Raw genomic sequence first — 26,810 nt, 5'->3', positions numbered from 1 at the left:
AATAAACTTCTTTGGCCCAGAGTAGAAGACAATGGAACTCTGCATTCTCCTTCCTTTTGAAACACCATAGGTTGTGATTCTGTTGTTCTACTGCCCATTGATCAGAACGATTGTAGCTGCAAAGGCGTCTGTATACCATGCAGTCAAGCGCTCTTTGATTAATCCCCTCCTGGTTAGTTTAAGTGAAAGAAAGCCCCCCGAGGACTCAGGTTTGCTCTTCTCCTTTGCAAAGATCAGAGACAAAATAGTTTCTTCCTGTGTTATTCTTGTCTTGTGTAAAGAGGATTTGTACGAGGAAGTCCCTGGTGTAAAAGAGTATTGAAAAATTGTTCTAAAGGATTAAAGCTTCTCTAATGATGTGACCCAGAGAGTACGTGTCTTTTAACAGGCGGCGCGGATGCAGTTAGGTTTCGGCTTCAAGTAATGAGGCACTGACGAGTAATAACAGCCGAAGAGGATATGAAAAACACAGTTGCCGAATACTGCTGTGTTTTATTTATGAAACCGAAGTTGGAAGATGGTGATGAAAAGGAAGGAAAGGAAGAAGTCCTTCAACATGAAAGCTACGATCTTCTTCGTAGGTAGCCAACTCGTTCATTAGGTCAAAGGGTTCTAAGAGCCATCAGATCACAGAAAAGGCAAGCCCTGTTTCTCCTGCTTTGCTCACTCTGGAAGACTTCCTTCAGAGATTTCTCTAAGTCCTCTCACTCTTACTTATTCAGATTTCTATCCTGCCTAATAATAACACTGCTGGAACAGTCTTGGAATACTCTTTTAAAATAAATGCATACTGGGTGCATACAGTCACATCACAAGCTTGGAAATGTATGGATGTTTTTACTTCAAATCGCTTTGGGATCCATGTTCAGTTCTAGGTATTGCAAACAGGGTAACTTCATGTTAAAATGGGAGTCTAACAAACTTTTCACCCGTCTGTAGGACCATCTCAATGAGACTCTTGATGTCTGCTTGTGTTTGTGACATAGACAAATATGTATTTATTTTGTTTATGTAAAATATTTTTATCCTCCCTGACAGGAATTTAGGTCTGAGATCTGGGCCATTTTGTAGCTGAGGAGAAGGCAAAACTAGCATCTCCTTTCTATCCCAGAGCCAAATCTCAGTTTCCTCTATTTCCCAGTAAAAGCTGCCACCGGCCCTCTCTTCCCTTTATGCACATGCTCTATAAAATCAATTCACTCCGGTAATGTGGGCTTGAGCAACCTGGCTTTTTCTAGATCAGTCTAACCAAAGACAACTCTGCAAGAAATGGAACCTCCACAGCCAAGGAGGTCCTGTAGGCATCCTTCAGTCTCGAGAGACTATGGTAACGTGTTTTGTATGGAGGATGTGGGACAGCGTCTAGTGTGGCTGAGAAGGGCAATTTGAGAGTGACCATCCTTTCCACACTGAAGACCAATACAATCTGTCCCCAGTCCAGCTCCCTGATTTTGCTTTGACGCTGTGTGCGAAGCTGGAGTATCCTCTCCAGAGCACGAAGCCTGGGTAAAATAATATGAAGGATAGGCTGTTACCCAAGCAGCAAATCCCCCCTCTCCACATCACTGAAATAGTCCCATGGAAAGGCAAGAGCCAATACAACTGGTTCCAGCAATGTCGCAGGAGTTGCCAGAATGACACAAACTGCCTCCGGGACTCATGTTCCGGATTTTGCCTCAAGGTTAACACCTGAAGCCTTTTCCATCAGTGGATATAGCCACAAGGCAGTGGAGGTTTGAAATCGGAGTTTTCCTTCTCCTAGATGGGCTGCCTTAATACCTCACCAAAAAATAAAATGTCCCCCCCCCCAAGCACAGCTCACCTCCTGTCTCAGCTTCCTCCTCAAGAAAAGGGCTTAGAGCTTCTGCTCAAACTCATTTAAAACTTAAACCCTGCCCCCTCAGACCATGCGGCCAAGGAAGTCTATCACTAAAAAAAAGAATGTTATTAAAAGCAAAATATCAACAAACGAGCAAACACAGTTAAGTTTCAAAGTTTGCATTTAAGGATTTTCAGGCAATCATAACTTTTAGGCATTCAGGATTAAGAAATGCAGCTTTTTCAGATGAGATCTTTGAATTCCTGTGTGTAACTCTGTGGCTTTATTGCTGGTCAAGTAAGTCTCTGGCGCCTCTCTCCAGAGGTATCTCCAACAAGGACTCACGGCGTCTTACAACAATTAAAAGATGGTGTTTGAGCTAACAACAGTGAATATACGATACTAAAAGGACCGACTTAATACAATACTAAAAAACATAAGCAACACGAAAACACATTCAATGCAGTAAAGTAACAACAATCCATTTAAAAATCAGGGTTTAAAAGTTACTCAGGGAAAGCCTGCCTGAAGAGAAAGGTCTTTGCCTGCTTGCGGAAGGACAGCAAAGATGGGGCCAGCCTGACCCTCTGTGGGAGGGAGTTCCAAAATCTGGGAGCAGCCACAGAGAAGGTCCTCCCCAGTGTCCCCACCAAATGCACCTGTTAAAGTGACAGGACTAAGAAGGCCTTTTTTTGATTATCTTAACACCCATCAGCTTAAAAAAAGGGACAACATTCTAACTGAATTGCTTGCATTCACATCAATCCACTTTTAGACTCTGAATATAATACAGACAAGTGTGTTCACACTGTGTTGCAAAAGATGCTTTTTTGCCTCAATGACAAATGTGGGGAAAAAAAGTAATTGAAATGTACAGTTGAAGCAAAATACAGCAGTACCCAGGTTTGGGGGGGGACACAATTGTCACTATACTGTCACTTTAAGACTTAAGGCAACGCTTTCTTTTTTAACATCAGAACATTGTCCGATGTCACTTCTGATTCAATAAACAGGGGGGAAAATTGTACAACTGTCAAAATAATCACCACAGCCCAGTGAATCTTCAACAACTCGATTCAAATGTGATATGTTTATTTTCTATTTAACCAGAGCTGGTTATTATTATTATTGTGTCTTGAGCCAAGCTTGAATGGAAAAATTGTGCTTTATGCCAAACTGAAAGCTATTGAGAGCCTTATTATATCCTACGATCCAGACATAGTCTTACTTAGAGCAGATCCACTGAAATCAATGAGACGTAAGTTACCAATGACTGTCTTAAATCCTATTGATCACAGTAGATTAATCTACTTTAGGTATGACTAAGTCCAGAGATATAGGGTTCCAACTTTTTAAAATCAGTCCCTAACCATGCATTTTAACACAGAGACCAGTATGTAGCAAGAATGGGCAACTTCCAGGATTTGTGTGGGAAATAGTTACACAAATTCTCAGGAATCTTAGGAGGCTGGACTGTCACCCACTCCTCCCACTTTCAAAGGGTGATCCCCAATATTTTCATATATAGTTGGATAATCACGCCTAATCTGAATTTGCTGCTTAACCTTTTGGGTTTGAAGCCGTATGCAGCATTCAGCCATGTCTGAATTTATTTATCCTTATCATTTTATTTATTTCTCTCCTGTGTTTTAAGGAAAATGTCCCTCAAGGTAGCTTACAATTAAATCAAGATTATTTGAAATTATTTAACAAATGCTAAAAATAAGGTTGAGTGAACTGAATGGCTAGTAATAGCATCAGTTTTTTTTTGGGGGGGGGACTCCATAGAAGAAAGGTCATAAGCAAGCAGGCCAAGCAGAGTTCACAAGGGATGAAATTCCATTAGTAGAGCATCACTAAAAAGGCGCCGTTTGTGGTACCCATCAGTGTGATTTACTTTTGTCATGAGCCAGAAAGCTTATTCTTTGGGGCTGATCTTAGAGCACAGACAGGCTCCTCTGTCTGTAAACTGCTTTCCCCTAACCATTCACTGAGCATCAGCATTCCTGTATGGAAAGGAGGGTAAGCCCTTTGTGACATCTTCTAAGGTAGAGAACCATATGCAGTGGTGGGATTCAGCAGGTTCGCACCAGTTCTACAGAACCGGTAGCTAATGTATTATTGGTTCTGCAGAACCGTTTGTTGGTCTGCTGAATCCCATCACTGATCCTGGCCAGTGGTGGGATTCAGCAGGTTCGCACCAGTTCTACAGAACCGGTAGTTAATGTATTATTGATTCTGCAGAACCGTTTGTTGGCCTGCTGAATCCCACCACTGACCATATGTGCTGGAAGATACCTGCCACTGCTCTCTTGACACACAAAAAGCAACTTACAGGTAACTACGCTTTGTATAACCAGATGCTTCCAAGCTCTCTTCTTTTCTGTTCACTAGAAAGAATACAATAACTCACATGCTGGCTAGTTCGCAATCTCTTCCCACCCCAGAGGCCAAAATGGTTGCAAATTAATGCAAAAGTATAAAGACTTTCACAGCATGAGATTCTGAGGTGTCAAAGGGCACTTGTCTAATCAATAATCTTATCCCTTTGTGATCCTGCGTTGCATTCTGTTCATACATCAGCTATACAGTGTTTTCTCTTTTAGATAGATGGAGCTTGATTAGGAATAGCAAGAACCGAGATGCTCCCGCCACAAGGTAAATGAACTTCCGCCTTTAGTTTTCTAACCTCGTGTCATTTGTTCATGTCCAAGTTGGCACACCTGCTAGGAAATATAGGCAACAGTGTGCTAAACAAACAAACAAAAAAGGATTTGCTATGTAATACTAGAAATCTTGTTTGCAAATTTAGAATGCAACAGCTCTGCAACCAGAAAACCTGGAGGCAGCTCTGATCGGAACACCCTGCAACATTCTTACACAGGCACTGCCTTGTTAACTTTGCTCCTCATCGTCAGGTCTGGGGTGGGAAAAGAGTGCCTGCGATTTATATTTGCTTACAAAAATACTCTTTTTCTATCTCCTAAAATTTCTAGTGGGACACAATGTGCCTTGGAAATGTATGCATTTTGGACAGAAAAGATGCACATTCAAAACATGCATAAATATCAACATGGAACCTCAGGGTGCAGAGGTTAAACTGCAGTATTGCAGCCAAGACTCTCTGCTCACGGACTTGAGTTCAATTCCAGCCTCAGGTAGTCGGCTCAGGGTTGACTTAGCCTTCCATCGTTCCCAGGTCAGTAAATTGAGTGCCCAGCTCACGGGGGGGGGGTTATTGTGCTGCCCACAAAATTAAATTGTGAACCGCCCAGATAATGCCTTAAGTGCTGGGGGGGAATATATAAGCAGCACACTTTGCTTTGCAGGGATGTGGTGGCACTGCAGGTTAAACCGCAGAAGCCTCTGAGCTGCAAGGTCAGAAGACGAGAAGTTGTAAGATCGAATCCACGCAACAGAGTGAGCTCCCATCACTTGTCTCAGCTCCTGCCAACCTAGCAGTTTGAAAGCATGTAGGTATCACCTCGGTGGGAAGGTAACAGCGTTTCATGTCTAGTTGTGCTGGCCACATGACCACGGAAGTTGTCTTCGGACAAACGCTGGCTCTCTGGCTTAGAAATGGGGATGAGCACTGCCCCCTAGAGTCAGACACGACTGGACTAAATGTCAAGGGGAACCTTTACCTTACCTTGCTTTGCTCTACAGCACTGGTTCTTAACCTTGGGTTACTCAGGAGTTTTGGACTGCAACTCCCAGAAGCCTTCACCACCAACTGTGCTGGCTGGGGTTTCTGGGAGTTGCAGTTCAAAAACATCCGAGTAACAAAGGTTAAGAACCACTGCTCTACAGTTCAAACGTGTGTGTGACTAAAAGTGCATGCGTTGGAACAATGCACCTGAACAGAATAGTCAAAAACTACACTCCATTGGCAGAACATACCATGTGGCTATTAAATTGATTGCCACCAAGCAAATACCTGAAAAGTGAAGCAAGCCACCCAGCTAATTCCACAGAGGGAGAGACAGTTATATATAATGCACACTCGGCGTTTTGTAGAACAGCTGTTGAGAGAGAGAGTGCTAGAGACTTGACAAAATAAGGACTCAAAGCCAGCGCCAGCCATCCTGCTGCTCTCATGGCTGCCAGCTCTGAAGTACACACTCCAGAATTAGTGCCCACTTCAAGTAGCCTCTCCAAACACAAGCAACAAAATTGCCTCAATACAAAAATTACAGTGGAGGTGGTTAAATCTACAGCATACAAAGAATATATGTATATAAACAAACACCCAAACACCAGCAAATGTTATTAATGCATCTCCTTCCAAATTCATTGGAAAGCCAAACATGCCCAAGGATCAGGTTGATACGGCCTTGAGAATAGGACATATTTGAATCGAATCTAGAGCGGTGGCTCCCCACTTTGGGTCCCCAGATGTTCATGGACTGAAACTCCCAGAAGCCTTCACCACTAGCTAGGATTTCTGGGAGTTGTAGTCCAAGAGCATCTGGGAGCCCAAAGTTGGGAAGCACTGACCTAGAGTCACAAAGAGAACTGCTAGGAAGAACTAAACTAATGGCCACCTAACTGTGGCCAACTAGATAACCACAAGAAACTCACAAAGAGCAGATCCTCCTTCAGTTTGTAGCAATTAATACTGAGGGGCACGTTGCCTGGATTTTGGAGGTGACACCACCGTGAATACTAGCCATTGGTCATTTTCTCCTCCATGAATTTATCTAATCCAATGATTCTCAACCTTTGGTCCTTAGATATTTGGACTTCATGCTGGATGGTTCTTCTGTTAAGCATCCTTCAATTGTTAAGGAAACATGTATAGCCCACATGAGTTGAGGCAAGCATGCTCATTTGTCCCCTCCTTTATTACTCTGGGGGAAAAAACACCAAAGACAGGAAGGCTGCTGTACCCCAGTAGCTTATCCACATGAACCATAAACCCCAGAACCATGATTCTAGCTTACAATGATATGCTACCCAGATAGTTTTCTTCTCTTCTTCAGCCTGTTGCATTTCTATATTTAGTATGGTAATGGAGCAAGAGAAGTTAGGGGCTCCCTTCGATGTGTGTGGGCTCTCCACATTTCATTAATGACTGAGTGTAGCTGGAATTGAAATTCAAAAGATCTGGAGGAACAAAGGTTGAGAGAAACCCTTTTTAAAAGACCTTGGCCATCTTGTAGTAGCGAATTCCCAGAGCTTGGTAAGTTACTGTTTAGGTTATTATTTATTGGCTGAAATCCTGTTCGTACACCTATGCCACGTAAGGCTGATGACATCACCAACTGCAGCAAAAAAAAAATCTGAAATGAATTTTTTTCATTCCCTCCCCTGCAAAGGTTCTGAGACTCCCCTGCAATACCCTTCATTATGGAACAGCTGCTGCAGGGAAGTCTTTAATATCCAAACCAATGTTCCCTCTAAACTGAGCAGGCGTGTGGCTGCACAGAGGCGCAGGTGCCACACACCCATAGTTAGTGTGGTTGCTCATTTGGTTCCAGTCATAGCTGGATCTTTACTCGGTGGGGTTTCCATTCACTGCTGGTGGAAAATTAGAGGGAACGTTGATCCAAACATCACTGCCAATAAAGTTTATGACCTAAACCTAGAGGAGAATACTTCACATCATCCGTCCGCTATGGAATATTCCATTCTCTGTCTTGTGTGACTGCCAACTTGGAAATAGTACGCTTTTCTTTTGAGAAGCCTAACGGAGGGGATGGGGAGCTAAAGAACCTTGCCATAATACTTTCATTTTTCCTCTCTTTTTTAGTTATTCTGCTAAAACTACCTGCCGTCTAGATGCATAAAATTTGAATCAGCCTTCTTAAACTGGGGATTTGCAGATTTCCTAAGGAGCTTTTTCATGTAGTTGAACAGTCTGAGTGTGAAGCAGGGTGTTAGCAAACGAAACAAGCGATATTAAATAATCAATAATTGTGCTGCTGGCTTTTACCAAACAAGCTGGGAGCTGAGGAGTTTTTCTCATTGCAAAGCCAGTCGCACAGACTAATGTGCTGTTTGGAAACCTCAGCAGAAATCAGACGCACCTTGATGGAGGGGCAGAGCCGATCACACCCCTGGGGCTTATGATGGGGTAACAGTGTTTCATGCCTAGCATTTCTATACTAAAATAAAAGGATGGCACTAAGAAAAGGGAAGAAGAGGAAGAGGAAGAGGAAGAGGAAGAGGAAGAAGAAGAGGAAGAAGAAGAAGAAGAAGAAGAAGAAGAAGAAGAAGAAGAAGAAGAAGAAGAAGAAGAAGAAGAAGAAGAAGAAGAAGAAGAAGAAGAAGAAGAAGACAAGCATCAACATGATCATCTGGAGGTGGCTGTTGGACATCTTACGACGAAGCAGAACCTCCTGAAAAATGCTATTAGTCTTCTCTTTGTTTTTCTTCCTCCAAAATTTCTGTAACATTTTATTTCACTCAAGCAAAGTTTCCTTGGCACATATCTTTAAGTGGCTGCTCAACATTCTTTTGAGCCCAGCAGCATCCTCCTTCTTGCAGATGGGTGAGAATTTTGCTTTCTTCCTTTTTTAAGGAACATTTAAAATAAGACCAGATGAAGACCCATGCTCCTTCAGCCCATGGCCCTGCCCAGTTCAACACTCCATCTAGTGTGGGCAGTCAGTTGCTATAGTAGAGGGCTAACAATACAGAAGCTCCATTGCACCCTCTGGACACAACTGGACTAAATGTCAAGGGGAACCTTTACCTTTACCTGCACATGGCTTCTATAGTTAAGACTCTTCCTGAAGTTTTTGTTTCTCCTACCCAAATTGCAATGAATCCTTTGATGCTTGAGCCACTGTGTGTTGATCCTCTGAACCTGGGAAGGGAGGAAGACCTACTCAGCAATGTTGGTAGGGTTGGCAGGACTCACAGGGCAGCTGATTAATAGGTGAACTGAAAGAAATATGATAGCTTCTTATTTCTTGTGTATTACATTTTTCATCTTAAACATGCAATATACAAGAAAAAATTAACACTATGTTCCTATATATTCTTGGTTCTACTGTGTGGCATGGAATCATGGACTTTTACAGAGGCAATTCTATACATTTTTAAAAGAAGCATTAGAAATGGTATAATCTCAAGATGTTAAGAATTCCCTGGAGAAGAGAGAGCGCCACTTCCAGAAAAATATTGAAGTCAATGAATAACGAACAAGCAAACATAAAACACAGGAAACTCAGAAAGCAAGAACATTTTGTTCACAAAATAAGATTATCACAGCTGATCGTTCAATATAAAATAAATGGGAGAATCTGTAGGAAAAAGAAAAACTTATTATCCAAAGAATCTAAGAGACTGGTTTTTGGACTTTTATCTGCAATCTTCATATTGGAAGCCGCCTAGAGTGGTCGTATAGACCAGATGGGTGGGATACAAATCAAATAAATAAATAAATAAAAATAATCACCCCAGCCCATTTTTGGCCTGGGGTGATTATCTAGCATTAACCAACAGTTAATGACGACTTCAAAGAGAGCCCTGCCTTTTGGCTGAGTTTTCTTTCCTTCTCTTTACAGTGGACCCTCTACTTATGGAATTAATCCATATTGGAACGGAGGCTGCAGGTCAAAAAGTCTGTAGGTCGAGTCTCCATTGACTTACAATGCATTGAAAACCAATTAATCCATAACCGGCCATTTTTGTTCCATTTTTGTTCCATTTTGGATTTTTTCTGGTCTGTAGGTCGATTCTCCGGCTGCAAGTCGAACCTACATTTTGCAGCCAGAGAAGTCTGTAACTCAAAAAGTCTGTAAGTCGAGCTGTTTGTAAGTCGAGGGTCCACTGTAGTTTGTTGGTGACAGTTGTTTGTTTGCTGTTAATCTGCTCAGCTGGTTGTTAGCATGTGTATTGTAAAGGAAGCAACATGAGCGAGTCTGCAAAGAAAGCAACATGAACAAGTCTGTAAATTTCACACAACTGTAAGTAATTTGTTTTTATTATTTCTCTTACAAATATCTCAGATACTGCAAAACATGTAGCTTTTGTGGATCTTCGTATTCTTACTGCATAGCAAAAGACAATTTTGGTCTCTCACATGTGCGCTTTCATTTGACACTAGCCTTCACTACACCTTAGGCACCAATGTATGTTCAAAACATGCATCTCATTCATAGATAAATGTAAAATAGGTTTTGGTTTGGGGTTTTTTGTTTTGTTTAAGGAGAGGTAATTATTTTTGAGTTTTAGCAGACTAGCTACAAATGCTAAATAGATCCCTGAGCTATGAAAAAGCACATCCATCTGCTATGGATCTGTGCCACCGAAACAACAGACAGATGCTCTAGCAGAATACATACAAGTGTTAAAAAAATTAAAAGCCTATAGCAATATGCAAATGCATATTTTGCTCTGAACGTCAATAATTGGACAAGGAAAAGATTTCTCCAAGGAGTATTGAATATTGCATGCCGGCGTGTGTGTGCACATGAAACACAGTCCAAAGGGGTTACACATGTCGGTACAAACACTCACTGACACACAGAAAGCTCTAGTAAAGCAGGCCAGTCAAACTCCTGGCCCTTGTCCCTCAAGCAGCCAAAGGCCATATGTGTTTGAAACTCTCTTGTTTTCATAGCTTTGGTTTTCTAAAGTTGATTCAGTAGGCAAGATCTACATGCATTTTGCATTCTGCCCAAGTTAAATGAATAATCATCCTGCCATTAAGTAGACATCTCATCTCATTATTAAGAGGCATCCAAACCTACTGGCAGTCTGCTCACTAGCAACCCCCCTTGCTAGTGAGCTCACGTGGGAGACTGCCATCCCATTTGTGTCTTGCTTGTGGGCACCAAAATGTCCATTGTGGGAACCAAACAGGCCTTTGATCTGATCCCAAAGGACTCTTCTGTTGTTCTTCAGATCCTCTGCAAGCTGAGTCTGATAAGAAACTTCCTCATGAGCGTCATAATTTTGATGCATATACTGTATATTACTAATTTACTGAATGACATCTCATTCCTGTTTTTCTCTTCAACCCACATCCACTCGAACAGGATGCCTTAGTTCCCTGAGTTATGCTTTATTGCAAAGTTCACATCAAACATTACCTGTGAGGTAGGCATTTTATGACCTTGTTGCCCCAAGAGTTATAAGCAATGCTCCTGAGTAGAGATGGGCATGAATTTTTTAAAAAATTGCAAAATTCATCAAAAATTGTGATTTCTTCTATTTGTATTTATCTGAATCAATGACCCCCAACGAATAAGAATCAACGAATTTTAGTGATTTTCGATTTGTCTATTCATTGGGCTATAAAATGGGCCCCCAGGGCACCCGGAGGAACTAGAATTGCAGAGAAGCTTCCACTTAATCTCCTCTACAATCCTTCTAGTTTGGTGAATGTTGGGTTTCCGACATCCCAGTTATACACCACGAAGAGGGGGCTCCAGGAAAGTTTCCCCCAGACACCCAGAGACACCAAAATCACAGAGACGCTTCTGGCTTCCAACCAGCTGCTAAAGGACAGTTTCCTGGAGAGGAGCCACTTTGTGGGTGTATAACTTGGATGCCAATCTTCACCAAACTTGAAGGGATTGTAGAGGGGAGTCGGTAGAAGCTTCTCTATGGTTTTGATGTCTCTAGGAAAGTAATGTAACCAAATCATGCTGTTTCTCAAACTGATCCAGCACATTAAATCAAGGCCACTTTTAAGCATTTGGGACTGTTTATTGGTTATTACGAAAATTGCAACCCATTGCCTGCCAATCCTAGTGAAAGCCATCACAGTTTCTAGCATTCCTCCATGAACAACCCGAAGCAGCTGCATGTGCTAAATCACTTGGCACAGCAAGTTCAAGAATCCTTGTGTCAGACTTACACAGAAGAATGTCACATTTATGGAGTATTATAGACCTACAGCTTGCATGACCAAATAAAAAAAAAAACACCTACTCCTCCGGCCAGCTTCAGTACAATCATGGCTTAGCTCTGGAAAGGAAAGAACATCAGCATTAAGCACTTGAACGGCTAGGAAATCCATTAGAATGAAACATGGTCCCCTTTTGGATGCTCTTTCAAAGCACACGGTGGTATACATTTTGGAAATGAAATGTGCCTCGGAGAGACCTGCTACCAAGTTCATGATGTCAATCTTCATTTGAAATAGGAGAAAACACCAAGAACAGATGACTTAGATTTGCTGGCAGAGAGGAGAGCGAAGAGTGGGAAGTCTTTGTTAAATGACTAGGGCAGCAAGTAGAGAGCCATCTTATGCATTTGTAGCAGCTTCCTCTACTCTTTTGACAGCACTCCAAGGGTCAGGAAAGGTATTTTGTCTTCCCGCTTGAGTCCTACGTTGGTAGTAATAATAATAATTGCCTGTACAGTGGGGTCTTGACTTAAGAACGGCTCGAGTTAAGAACATTTTGACTTAAGAACCACTCTCAAAGGAAAATATTGACTTGACTTACATACTTAGATTTGAGTTAAGAACTGAAAAAAAACCAAGTGGGAGGCAGGGAAAGTGCAAAATTTGAACTTTCAGTTAACTGTTGGCCAGTGAAAAGGGTGCCTGTCTGCTTCCTCACTCCTCCCAGTGTTTAGAGAGTGGATTGGGAGACAGTCTTCAGACTGCCTGGTACTGCCTGGACTGTATTTTCCCTGCCTTCCCTGAACCTTTCTCGACCTAAGAAAAAAAGAAACAAAATATCCCCCTCTAGTGGTCGAAGGCGGAATAGCAGCTTCCCATTAGTTTCTATGGGCGGAAAAGAACAGATACGGATCAAATGGTTTTCAATGCATTCCTATGGGAAATGCAGATTTGACCTGAGAACTTTTTGACTTGAGAACCGCCTTCCAATACGGATTAAGTTCTCAAGTCAAGACCCCACTGTAGTGAGTTCTGTAAGTAGGTGGAACCCAGCAGCCTAGATATCTCATGCTACATAGCAGGGCAGATACAGTGGACCCTCAACTTACAGATGGCTCGACTTACAGACATTTCAAATTACAGACTTCTCTGGCCGCAAAATTTAGTTTTGACTTGCAGCCGGAGAACCGACCTACAGACCAGAAAAAAAAACCCAAAATGGAACAAAAACGGAACAAAAACGGCTAGTTACGGATTAGTCGGTTTTCAATGCATTGTAGGTCAATGGAGCCTCGGCCTACAGACTTTTTGACCTGCAGCCACCGTTCCAATACAGATTAATTCCGCAAGTAGAGGGCCCACTGTACTGCTGCCTGGAGCATGGGGTGCTACCTTGTAAGCATCCTGGCTGAGCAAAGGCCTGAACTTGGATGTTCCTTGTCTAAAAAGATTCAGTGTGTTTTGTCCATTTCCAAAACCCTGACTACTTTTCTAAGTGCTTTGGAGGAAAGCCGGGAAGAGATAGAAGCCTGCTGGCCTAGATAAACGAATTCATAACAGGTAACTCAATACATGCAGGCTTCGACTGCGTGAGGGAAACTGCTATGAGGAGCCTTATATTTTGTCAAGGTGACCTTAATCAACAGAAAATTTCTCAAAAGGAGACACTCCAGACTCCTGTGGCACGCTGCATCATTTGGTGGCGGGCGGGTAGAATCGCAAGCTCGTGGCGGCTGCAGGATTTGAAGAGAGCTGCACTTCGAGCTTTTAGCAGGAGGGTGAAAAAAAGAAAAAAGAAAAGGGCTTTTAATTGTATAATTGCGTTTTTATAAAATGGTATTTATAGTTAGGGAAATTTATAATTTATATTACTGTAAGTTGTAATGGATTAATATACACTTATCAGCCTACAAACAGGCCCCATTCCCATTATGCTGGAGCTCACTAAAATGTGGAATAATCATGCTAATAGAACAAATGTAATGTTTGCCGAGCTGTTTTTTTCTTAATAGAAATGAATATTGGAGAGACATTAGTGTGGGGGGAAAAGTGCTTGATGGGGGGGGCAAGGGTTGGCGGAGATGAAAAGAGGCATTTGTCCGATAATATACCTGGAATTTTATTCCAATTGACTGGAGGCTTATGAATAACATTACTCAGAACACTTTTCACCCAACTTTAGACTCCTACCGAGACCTGTGATATAACACAATCAATCCATCCACAGACGGTAAGGTGGCCATCTTTCTTTATAGGGCCCAGTCATCTGCTGGAAAATATCAGACCTCCAAAAGTTATGTTTTGGATTCTACAGCTCCCATATTCCACAGGCAGTATGGACCATGGCATCACAATAGGGCCCAAAACGTTTTGCTATCTGAGGAAGAGTAGCAAATCATGTCCCCACTCACAGCTGTCTGGGTGATGCTGGAAATCTAATATTCAGTGCTTATGCTTCTTCAGACTGATATTTCTCAGTCTTTGCGCTATGGCTTTTTCCACAGTGTAATCTGTCCCTTAGCAAGTATGGTTTCAGATTTGCCTAAGGCTGGTTCAAACCATTTAGCTTGCAAGAAAGTTGAGTCAACAACTTGCTTAAGTTTTCTATGACCCAGGGCTTGGGTTACTATCTTGCACAATTTGATGCAAGACAGTTCCTCATTCCATGGCCTGCAGGTCTGAAACCCACCAGGACACCCCTGCTAGGTTACTGTTTGAATCCAACTTGCTGATTAGTAAAGAGATTAAATACCTCTAATTTGCTGATGGCTGGAACAGGTGGCTACTCTCCTCCATCCTGTCCAACAAAAAGCTATGTGAAAACTCCCTGTCTTTGTACATCTTGGTCTTTTGCACTGAATGAACTGGAACGAAGTGTTTTGACTACCTCACTCTCTGTTCCTTGTTCTGCCTCCAATCCCACCAAGAGAACAAACCCAATTTTGTCAGTCAATGGCAATAATACTGGGCTAGAAGGTCCAGCAGTAGCCTGATCCGGTACATACGGCCATTTCCTCTGATCTTAGGAAGGAATTCTCCAACTGATAATTATGTATACGGAAAGAAAGTGGGTTAATATGGGACAATGGCTAAGACCGCATTGTTTGTGCTAAGCAAGGGGCTTGTTTCTGAATACCTAATAAGTGCATTACAGCGCCTAATAAAAAATAATGCCATCAATAATGTAAAATAAGATGAGAGAAATGGAACAAATCAGGCCCGAAGCATTCTGTTTATGTAAAAGAGCTGTCGCTAAGCTTGCCCTCATGAAGAAGAAAAATTATATTAAACTGCAATAATCCCCCGGCCCCAGAAACTATACTGCTGTTCTTTCAAACTGCTTCAAAGACTATATAGTACTTAGCAAAAGTTTGGAGAGTTCAGGCCTTTATGGACAATGAAGAACGGAATCTGACTTATTCTCACTGCACAACATTGACACAAGGCCCAGGTCAATGGCAGCACTGGGGCGTTCTTTTTCCCTAGTCTTAGAGGAGGGGTGCTTTGCTAAGAAGGCATCATCTTACATGGTATGGCTGAAGAGATAAGTGTGGCAGCCACCTGGGCTTCATAAGAAGACGAGGCCTTGTTGGTGTTCACTCCTTCTTTCATTTCAATCTTTTTGAAGGCCTGTGTGAGCATGTCTGAACTTGATTTCTAAAGTGAGGGAGGACTCAGTTTCTACAGAATGTTCTTGTGCTGTTTTTAAAATAAGTATTCGAAATCTATTAAGTGCACTCAGTGGTCCCACGGTGCAGGGGTTAAAACTGCAGTACTGCAGTCAAGCCTCTGCTTATGACCTGAGATTAATCCCGAGAAGTAGCGAGCTCAAGGCTGTCTCAACCTTCCATCATTCCAAGATTAGTTCATTGGGCTCCAAAGTGTTCCTTGTTTAATTATGTTGCAAACTGCCCAGAGCACTATGGGGTGGTATATACATTGAAAGAAACAGCATACCTAGGTATTGTTACTCAGAGCCAGCCCCCCAAAATTTGACTTCTTCAGGCAAGGCAGCAAGCTCCATAAAGATACACATACTTATACACACACATACACAAAGTGACCTGAATAAAGATCTTTAAGATGTTATGCCAGTCTAATTATTTTGGAGACAGAAAAGGGGAGGGGGGGTTAAGTCCATGAGTCATCTCTCCACATACCTGACAATAAAATTACAACTGTGACAAATTAAATTACTCCTGTTTTAATGACCTTTCATGACACTGCAATTCTGCTGCTTGAGATGGTGGCCTCAACTCAGCAAGGCGACAACCTAAGGTTTTTAGTTTCCTTTTGTTTCATGAATGTGCACTCTATACCTGTAAGTGGGTCCTCCGGCCAAACATGGAGAGCATCCTGTCCAGGACTCTAGTTATGCCATCCGCACCCTTGAAAGTAGAACTGTGTGACTACTGAACATGCTTGGTATTCAATATTCAACCCAAGATTGCCAGGATGATACAGTAATGTTAATATTTTTGAATTGTCATGGTTTGTGTTAATAATGATGCCACTATGGTTCTGCAATTGCATTCTGAGGTGCCCATAAGGAGTTGTCATCTACTTGACCCCATCTGCATCCAGGTGCAATGTACATAAACTTGGGGGACAGACAGTACGCTCCACGTGTCTGAAGAGGTGGACTAAAATCCACAAAAGCTCACAATGAAATCAACTTAGGCTGTAAGTTGCCACAACTACCTTTGTTTCTGATCTTGTTTTTTTCAGTGTGAAAGATTATTTGTACTTCTTCATAAGGCTGTCCAAAACCTGTCATCACTTCTCCATCATATGAGAATAGTTCCAGTTTGCTTGCATACAAAACAGTACTTACAATATGCATGTTTTGAAAGAAAGGTAAGAATATTGCGTCATTGGGTTCAGTTTCTAGGTTACTACATCTATATTTTTAATTTTCCTAGGTAAAGAAACTGAGGCCGTCCTACATTGGGCACATCATGAGAAGATATGATGCTCTGGGAAAAAAGACAATAATGCTGGGAAAAGTTGAAGGCAGCAGGAAAACAGGAAGACCAAATGGGAGATAGATTGACTCTATAAATGATTCCAAAGCCTTGAGTTCACAATGGCATCGTTGAGCCTACTGAGGGCAGGACAAATTTCCTACTAGAAACTGAACACCCCCCATGAGTTTCAGCTATTCCTATCACTGTAGTTTATGTTCTACAAAGCTGTTGCTGAAAACTTACCATTCCTTGTTGTTGTTGTTCTATGTTTGTCACTGTTGTTTCCCTTGGCTCATTATTAATGCCTTAGCATTCCTTTTAAGCACAATTGTTTACAGGGCCCTAATTTTTATTCCGCAGCTTTTTGCCTACCAAAGCCACGCCAGCTGAAAACATTTCAAGAACAATCCCCATCACTCAGATTAGCAAATGAATGATTTACCAATGATATCCTTTTTATCCCTGGAAAGGTGGAGCCATATGAGAGGCCAATTCTCTCTGAAGTTGGAAATAATGGTACTAGGATGGGAAATTTTGAACTGGGATCCCTGCTGTCACTCAGCCCCCAACATCCTTTGACCTTTCTCTCTGCAATCCTAGACCTCTGACATGGAGAGAGGTGAAAGGGGAGCAAATTGGACCGGGAGGTCTTGTACGGCTTCAAGCCATCTCAGTCACCAGCCGTGGTCCCAACACAAGAGGAAATCTATGCCATCCCTGAAGCTGATAAAAATCATTTTCCTCTCTCTGCCTAGCCTTTGACAAAATGCTCTCAGCTTTAAAAAGGCACAGAAATGCTGCATACATTTCTAAATGCACACAAGGATACTTTTGTTATTGGCTGACTATGTCTGTTAGTACATACATTAATGTGTCAGTCTGAAAAAAGGAACTAAAGGGGTGGGAATTCTTTGCACAGAATTGGCATGGAATAGACTGGAAAGCGGAAGATGAGGAATCTGCAGGAATGGTCTTGACAAGTCTGCCCATCCTTACAAAGATCTTCTGCACATCTTGTTTGGTGATTCTGCACATATAGTACACATGGTCTAGAGGGGCGGGGTAAAAATCCAATAAATAAATAAATAAATAAATAAATAAATAAATAAATAAATAAATAAATAAATAAAAAAATATACAGCTAGATCAGAACCATTCCCTTTCTGCCCCAAAGGAGGCACAAGGGACCACTAAAACTAACATGAAGGAAGATTTTCCCAGAAAATGGGACAATGCTTTATAAGCATAAGTCTCAGCAATGCAAGCATGTAGGTATGGTAGCAAAGCCTGCCGCCATGATACTGCCCTTCTCATGAGTTCTCATTCAAGGAAGAAACTAATAACAGAAAGTGCTTGACTGAAAGTGTATACATTTCTTCTACCATAGAGGCATGGCTCCCCCCTGTATTCAGTTCATTCCGAGCAGTGCGATGCATTATTTTTAAGTATGGAAATGCATCATTGAGATTTCTGAAATGGTTGATATGCTGGGTTTTTTGCTTGCTTGTTTTGTAACAGAAAGGTTTAGAAAAACAGAAGCAACACAGGCTTAGAGGAGATCCAGTAAGGGAGAGGAAAGAGATGCTTTTTCCCTGGCGCATGGCAGATATAAAGGCTGCTTTGCTAGAAAAAGAGGAGGAGAGACATCCAAGCAGAGAGAACCTCAGTGGGACCCAAGAGGAAGAAAGAGATTGGTCACAGGAAGAAAAGGCAAGATGTCTCAAAGGAGATGGGAGAGGAGCGAGGGGGTGATCCTGTAGAAACAGGAGTGGAGGAACAAGGGGTCCTTAGTGAGCCGAGGGAGGAAGAAGATCGAGAGGAATTGGAAAGGGATGACGCCCAGGAAGAATGGTCTGGAACTTATTGGGTAGAAGGTTCTCCTGGTGATGAACCAGAAAACCCCAGGGGAGTGGGATTATATCTATAAAGAAGATCTCTGGAGTTAAGAGGTAGGGAGAAACACAAACACCCTAAATGTCCCTGTTGATCATTGTACTTCAGTGAACCCAAGAGGGGGTCAGCTAGGAAGGTGGAGGAACTTACCTCCATACACACAGAGAGAGTTGACACTGGTACAAGAAGAGGAAATGAAAGTATCAACATCAGTGCATTATCTGGAAATGAGAATGCCAGAAAAACTCTGGGAACCAGGTTTGAACCGGTCCCCTCAAAGGAAGACCCACATCAAGCTTGCCCTCAATGTAGGCATACCACCCCTCCCTATCAGGAGCTAGCAGAATACATGGCAGCCTTGGGACTGGTGTTCCACAGACTCTCTGACCCGGGGTCTATCGTCAAAAAGTAGACCACCAAACCAGCTGAGTTCTTCTTGGTGAACGGAACTGGGGAAGAGACACTGCTTAGACCATCTTGAACTAGATGTAGTTTACCCTCTCCACATTTCAAAAAACCCTGTTTTGTTTCAACCTGTTGGTCTGAAGTCTATAAATCTAAGAATGGAAGAGGGTTACTTTACCAACCAGGTCAGGGCTGGCAGGGGTCACATACGTAAATTAAGAGGTTCTTGCCTACCAGTGGAAAGACAACACGGAGGGAGTGAAACGAATTGCCATTGGTAGAAGGCTCAAAAGCCTGGGGATGACCCCAGAAAGAAGCCACAAGGATTTTACTTAAATTTGGACCACACTGATTCAGAAACAAATTAAATTAATCCTGTCCCCCATACATCATGGACTTGATTGCTCTTGTGAGGAACATCAAGCACACTGAATTAATTTTTTGTTCTTGCCAGCTTAGAATCTCTTGACTTAGTGAGACATTCTGATAAGAAATCTTAAAGCTTTATAAGATTCTTTGACTTTGGACAGAAGAAAGATATAAGAGTGCTCCCCCCCCCACGCCGCCCCCATCAAGTCTCTGTAATTTGTGCAAATTGTCTCCAAGCACAATTTGGGATGCAAAGTGTGGACATACATAACAAGTACAGAATGCTTCACCAGTTGTTTCTTTAAAAAAAAGACAGGGTTGGCAGAGAAGAGGCAGAGAACTTGGTTTGCATGGAAGTCCAACAGCAGAAACTGAGTTAAGGTGCTAACAAGATGCTAACTGGCGATTGCCACACCTCTCTTTTGGTTTATCCATTTTTAAGTGGTCTAGTGAAACTCTATTCCAGGGCTGAATTTCAACCTTTTTTCCCCCTTTTAAGAACCCTATCTGGAGATTAGGGGTGCTCAGTTGAGGGTAACTGACACACCTTAGCGTCTGATCAGGAGATCATGCTAGAAGAAAGCAGAAGAAAGTGATGTCAGCCTGATTGGAACCAATTTAAGCCTGGAAGCTGAACAAAAGAGATGATTCTCCGCTCAGAAAAGACAATTCCACAACGGGGTTTCCCACATTGAGCTTCATGACATGTAGTCACCAGGTTTTAATGTGAATTCATCTGTGCCCAATCCAAAGTAAATTGCGGGATAAAAGGCCAACACAGTCACCTCCTAAGATTGCTACGCAGAGAAAGTAATGATTTGAGATTGGATTGCAAATGTGAGCAACCCTCTTATATCTGAATCGGAAGCTGTCCCAAGACCATCTGTAGCACTTTAAATGCAGGCTACTCTTAAGCATTTCAGGAAGAATGGGCAAGTAATAAAGAGGAAGGGATTCAGATTATCAAACTGAGAATGCAAACCCTATAACAACAATCACATTATTCTGGGATTGATCATGTTAATGTACAGTACAGATGCAAGAGGTTGGGGAAGGGTAAGAGAAACAGTACCACTGCTGCCGGAATGGCAAAAGCAACAGAAGCCGGAAGAATATAAATTGTAAATGAAGAATGGATCGCCAGAAAAGCTGTCACTTCCAGCAAAAATGAGTTAAAGAGAGGTCAGCTTAACTATAGGATTTAGGAATACTAATATAAAAGGAGGAAAGAAAGATAAAAAGGAGTGCAGTTATTAAAGTGCTTATATACAAATGGAAGAAGCTTAGGAGTCAATCTAAGTGAGCCGACAGCATGCAAACATTTGCAACTGGTGATGATCATACACGAGCAGCCAGACCTTGGCTAGGAAGTGAGGGGGGGGAGACACGGAGAGGAGGGGGAACTGGATTACTGTGAGAGGAAGAGATATCATTTTGAGAAGACAAGCGGGGATGAAAAAGAAGTTGGCAAGTCCTTACTCGTGGAGAGCGTGGCAGTTGCTGAAAGCAGAATCCAGCAGCAACCTCTGGAGAGAATATTATTAGCTCAGACACAACAGCTTTTCCCCATCCCTCTAAGGAGCAAGTGCATTTTTGAAACGAAACAGTTGCAAGGAGTACAACCAGAACAAGGTGTTTAAAGGAGTAAAGGCGGTCATAAGAAAAACTATAGAATGTTTGGTCAAGCTTCTAGTCCAGTAGTTCTAGGAGTTGCAGACCAAGAACACTTGGGTTACCCAAAGCTTGGAAACCACTGCTGTAGTCCGTGGGGGACAGCCAGCTATAAAGCCTTGCTTCCTTATGTTAACCGAAGTTCCTTCCCTTATCTGTTAGGTCAGGGAGAAGGATAATGAGTGAAGAGGACAGTAGCTTTATACATTCATGTTCTTGTACCCCTTTCTTTTCTTGCTTAACTGATGGTGCTGGTAGTCATTCCTAAACCACAAGGGCAGGTTGGAAAAGCTTTCTGTCTGACTCCAGTGTTGTATTGTGTTGTGTACAGACGTCTAGTGCCCTGAACCACAGAATAGAAACTTCCAAGTCACTGGGCTCCTTAGTGTGGATCCAAAAAATTTAAACTGCTGTCAAAGTGATATATCGGTATAGATGTTCACCTTGCACTTCACACTGAGCAACAGACCACAGAAAATTGAAATATAGATAACCATTGGTTAACACAAGTTTCTGGGCATATCTGTTTATCTGACCAGTCATGTTTATCTGACTAGTTTATCTGACTGCCCTCCATCAGCAAGCCAGAGAAACTGAGGAAGAAACAGTGAGAATTCTTAACAGTTGACAAGAGAAGACATTCCACGTTGTTACCTGCACCTTATGGTAAAGAACTGTTTGGCGATGGCTCCATATGTATTTTCCTGCACAAGTTACTTTCCTTGTTGCCATGTATTCCTGTACAAAACAGAAGTAATCTCTGTCCAAAATCATCAGGAAAAATGAAGGAGCTACAGAGTATTGTAGAGTTTTGAATTTTGGTTAAATTCCTCTAGCTGGGCAAAAAATGAACAGCTGCCCAGAGCAGAATAGCTTCACGTTCCCCAGAGTAGTCCACCCCCTTTTTTTTCATTAAATACCACTTACAGTCTCAATAAGTCTCACAAAGACATTTATAAGAGAAATAATAAACAACATTTTCTTTACTTACAGTTCTGAACAGATCCTTGGCAAAGAAACAAAACACCTGACTGCTTCAAAGACTTCAACAGACTAAGGAGAGGGGAAGAGAACACGGAGCAGAGAGGCGGGGCTCTTTTTGAATTCAGAGGCAAGGAAGGTATGATTGGTTAGTGCTGGATAGATTGACAGTCACTCCAGCACAGAAAGGTCCCTCCCAGCCGAACCTACTAAAGGCAACGTGCAAGTATTTTCCTGCACAAGTTACTCTCCTGGTTGCGCTGTATTCCTATACAAAACAGAAGTGATCTCTGTTCAAAATCATCAGGAAAAAATAGAGGAGCTGCAGACCACGGTGGAAAAGGTTTTCAGGGAGTTTATTAAGTGCTGCCCAGGAACCACCTTCACTCTTCTACAACGCAGATACGCTCAATAAAGTTGGTAATTGCATTACATAGACCCTTAGTGCATTTAAAGGTTTTATAGTCCCAAAATTATTTTCCACATCTTTTTCTCTGAACCCTTTTTTTTTAATGGCACAAAGGTTGGAGAGATGGGGTGAAGCCATATCTAGCAATGTTTGGTGTTACTGCATATTATTTTATAGAAAGAAAATGTTATGGATTTGACTAAAATGAATTAAAAAGTAATGGAGCAGCAGACAATGCTGTGAAGAATTCATTCATAAAACTCTGGCACAGTGTTCATGCTTCAAATCAGCCCAAGCCTTAACTAGAAGATATGGAAGTCTGAGGAAAGACTGATGGGATATTCACAGGAGCCTCCAGTACATGCACTTTGGTCGGCAGGAATACTCTAGAAGCTTTTGACTACAACTCCCATCACCCCAGTCATCAGCCATGTAAAATGGGGCTATAAACTCAAACATCTTGAGGATGCTAGCTTGGGGAATTTTGGCCATACATGGAATCCCTTCTCAATTCATCCTTGAAGGTGAAAACAAAATAATTTCAACTTTTTCTCCAAACTGGATAAGACTTCTGCATCTTTCAGATCATATGGCTTCTTTGTGAAAATTTGGGGAAATAGTTTTGGCAGACAAAAAAAGAACTTTCATTTTATGCAGAAATCCTTGAGGTTTTGACTTCCAAAGTTGCCACCACCGTTATAATTCTTTGAAACAATTCTCTGCCACATCACAGAAGTCACCGAAAGAGCGGGATGGTTCAATTGCTGTTTACTTGTTTAAAAGAGACAGAAATCGCGTTGGCCACAATTTGAGATGGGCATGAAAGTAACCATGAACCAAAAAGACCCCACGAATTGGGACCGTTCGTGGTTCATTTTCTGGGTGGTTCGTGGTTTGTTTTGTGGGCAATTTAGGGAACTGTGCAAAATATGGTACTTTTTCATCATTGGTGTCTTGTTTCACTTGGTTTCTTAGCTCCTGAAAGCCCTCCTTCATTGGTCCCAGCACTGACTTTACTTGGTCAGAAGCAGTGCCCCAGGTTCCCTGCCCTGCCTTCTCCAGGCACGGCCTCTGAGTGGGCACCGGCAGGACAGGGCAAGACACTGAACTGCTGATCACCTGCGTGGCAGTAAACAAACTGCACCAAGCCACCAAACTGGTGGTTCATACCCATCTCTATTCTTAACACTTAGTAGCAGTAACTGTTTCAATCAGCTGAAGGTAGAGTTCTTCCAGATGTGAGTTTTGGAGATATTAAAATTTGCTCCCTGAAGTACTCTAGGCCAGTGGTCCCCAACCTTGGGCCTCCAGATGTTCTTGGACTACAACTCCCAGAAGCCTTCATCACCCCCTCTGCTGGCCAGGGTTTCTGGGAGTTGAAATCTAAGAACATCTGGAGGCCCAAGGTTGGAGACCACTGCTCTAGGCTTTAAAAACATAACAGTGACTGTAATTAGTTGTCTAAAATATGCTCTGTACTTTCCATAATTGCCCCCCTACCTCTTTTGCCAATTTTTTTTTTGTAGAAATCTAAATGTTTTATGCTCCAATTCTCAGGTCTCAGGGCACCAGCTGAGGTCTTAGAGAATTGGTATACCTCTGGGAAAGACATCTTGGGACAAGGAGAGCTAAAGGAGGAGAAAGATTGTGTTTTGTTTGCGTGTGGTTGCTTTAAAGCCAGCACTCATTTCCACTCATGTGCAGCTGGTGCCAGCGTCTACTAGCTCAATAGGAAAGGGTTTAGATATGTGTTGTGTTTGGCAACACTAGCACTCCAAAAACCCAGAGTGAGAGGACAAGGCCAATGTGTGCAGGCGCTTGGGTCCATGGTGTTATTTGGGGGGGGGGGGGAACGGCAGCATCTGGAGCACCAGTATCACCTTTCTCTAGGTCTCTAGGTGCATTTGTTGAGATTTTGGGTGGCCAGCGCCCCTGTCTCTTTATTTCAGAGTGGGAATTGAGGGTGGCAAGGAGGAATCAGAACTGTGCTTTGAAACATAGGAAGCTGTCCTGCACTGCACTGGAGCAGGCCAACTGGATCATCTCTAGGCTCTTTGGGGTTTCACACAGGACCCCTTGTTATCTCTTATCGGCAGACTGAACCTTGGATGTTCAACATGCCAAGGAGGCAGAGCAGCAGTCTCTTCTTCATAGCCAAGTCAGACCCTTACTTACCTTCCCAAATCAGGCATGAATGGATGTATTTATGGAATTATAGAGTACTCTCTGAAACCCAATCTGGACCCAATCTGTAAAATATTTACTTTACTTTTAATTTTCTTGTATAGCATTTTAGATACGTTAATGCAAATGTGGTACATAAATAAGTCAGATGATAAATTATGTGCCAAAGCTGCCTCAGATTCAACCAAAAGAGAGTCCTTGTGGTTTCCTTCTGACTTATTTAATATATTTGCTCTCATTATTTCATCTCACAGTACTGGAAAATGCAATATATGTGAATAGTGGAGATAGGTTTTTAAGCAAGTCATCACTTTAGAACATTGGTACCCAACCTTAGGTCTCCAGATGTTCTTGCACAAAAAGTCCTAGAAGCCCTCACCGCTAGCTGTGCTGGTCAAAATTACATTAACATCTGGGGAACCACAGTTGGGAACCACGGCTTTAGAAAGAGGACAGAATCACTAGAGAGTTGCATTGTAGGAAAAACTCACATTACCACAGTTGTGGACAGGTATATATTGGAACCACAAAATGCAGCATTCACACCAGAATCAAAGAACATGAGAGACACTGCAGACTAAAACAACCGGAAAAATAAGCAGTAGCTGAACATGCCCTAAAACAAGCTGGACATGAAATTCTATTTCAAAATACTGAAGTACTGGACAACACCAGCAATCATTATGTTAGACTGCACAGGGAAGCCATTGAAATCCATAAAAATCAACAAAACTTCAACAAAAAATATGAAGGCCTAAAACTAAACACGGCCTGGCTCCCAGTACTGAAAAATACAGCCTGCAAAAGGTCAACAAACTCTACCCAGCCACAAGGACCAGGGATCATTGCACAAAAAAGACCAGCTAATGACACCCATCAATCACAGTGACAGATAATCTCTCCCCCCTTATCACAACAAAAACACGCTGATCATCCTATCTCCTGCAAAAGGACAAAAGCTGTTTCCCACAGCTATAAATACTCAACTATCCAACAAACAGCAACAGAGCATGGACAGAGTTCCTACTCCAGTCCTCTGAAGATGCCGGCCACAGAGACTGGTGAAATGTCGGGAAGAACAACCTTCAGAACACAGCCAAAGAGCCCGAAAAACCCACAACAACCATCACATTACCTTACATTTGCATTGGTACCTGTCAGAGATAAACTAATATATCTGGAAATGATGTAATGCCTTTGTACATTCCCTATCATTGGTTTTGCCTTTTTTTAAATGCTTGGTGAATTACATCCCCCCTTTGTTTCTTTTAATAAAAATAACCTTTTTGCTACACATTGAGTTGGGAATTCATTTGTTCATTTGTTCGTTCAACTTTTATACCACCCATCTGGCTGCAAGGCCACTCTGGGCAATTTACAACATTGTAGAACAATAACGCTAAAAATAATCAAAGATAATGGTGATACGTATTCTCAAAGGCTTTCACGGCCAGAATCTGATGGTTGTTGTAGGTTTTTTGGGCTGTTTGGCCGTGTTCTGGAGGTTTTTCTTCCTAACGTTTTGCCAGTCTCTGTAGTCGGCATCTTCAGACGACAGGAGTTACAACTCTGTGTTATGGTGTCGTGTGTGGGCAATTTCCAAGAGAGAAAACACATTTGGTTTAAAGAAAAAAGTTAGGATTGAATATGTGTCCCCCAAAGCAAAGGAATTTTGATCCACCCCTCTCAAGTCACGGGCACATTATGCACAGTTTTTGTACCTTAAGAATTGAATGCTGTAGCATAGTCTCGACAGCCAGTCCCTTCCCTGCATACCACATGCAGTAGAAGAGCTGAAAGAAAACACAGGCTTGGATAGTGCTAACACTGGGAAACATCAGATATGCGCAACCATCCTATGTACAGTTGCATAACATTAACTAGTGCGGTGGGACTGACCCAGAATTGAAGAAAGGACGTTTTGCTGTTTTCTGTGGGTTTTGTCCTAATTAAGAAGAGATTTTTTAAAATATATATATATTATTTTATTTTAGCTTTAGGGTTTGAAAGAGTGGAGCTCAATTCTTGAAGGCGTGTTTAAGGTACAAAAAGTGTCCATGTTTTAGCAAAAGGGGTAGATCTGTCATCTGAACTTCTATCCTTCAGAGATTATAAAATCAATTACACTTTTTGATTTAAGCCATCCCTCCAGTTCTCTCTCAGATAGAACTGCAGCATCAGTGGATCATTGATGTCGTTTTTTAAAAAAACTGTTTGAAAGGAAATTTAGCACCATCACTGCCATTCATTGCTATGGAGCAGGGAACATGGAAACCGGTCATCTATCATTACTGTGCACCAGCTAAA

The sequence above is a fragment of the Pogona vitticeps genome, chromosome 6 (assembly GCF_051106095.1).
Source record: "Pogona vitticeps strain Pit_001003342236 chromosome 6, PviZW2.1, whole genome shotgun sequence".
NCBI lineage: Eukaryota > Metazoa > Chordata > Lepidosauria > Squamata > Agamidae > Pogona > Pogona vitticeps.
This window is presented reverse-complemented; position numbering follows the sequence as displayed.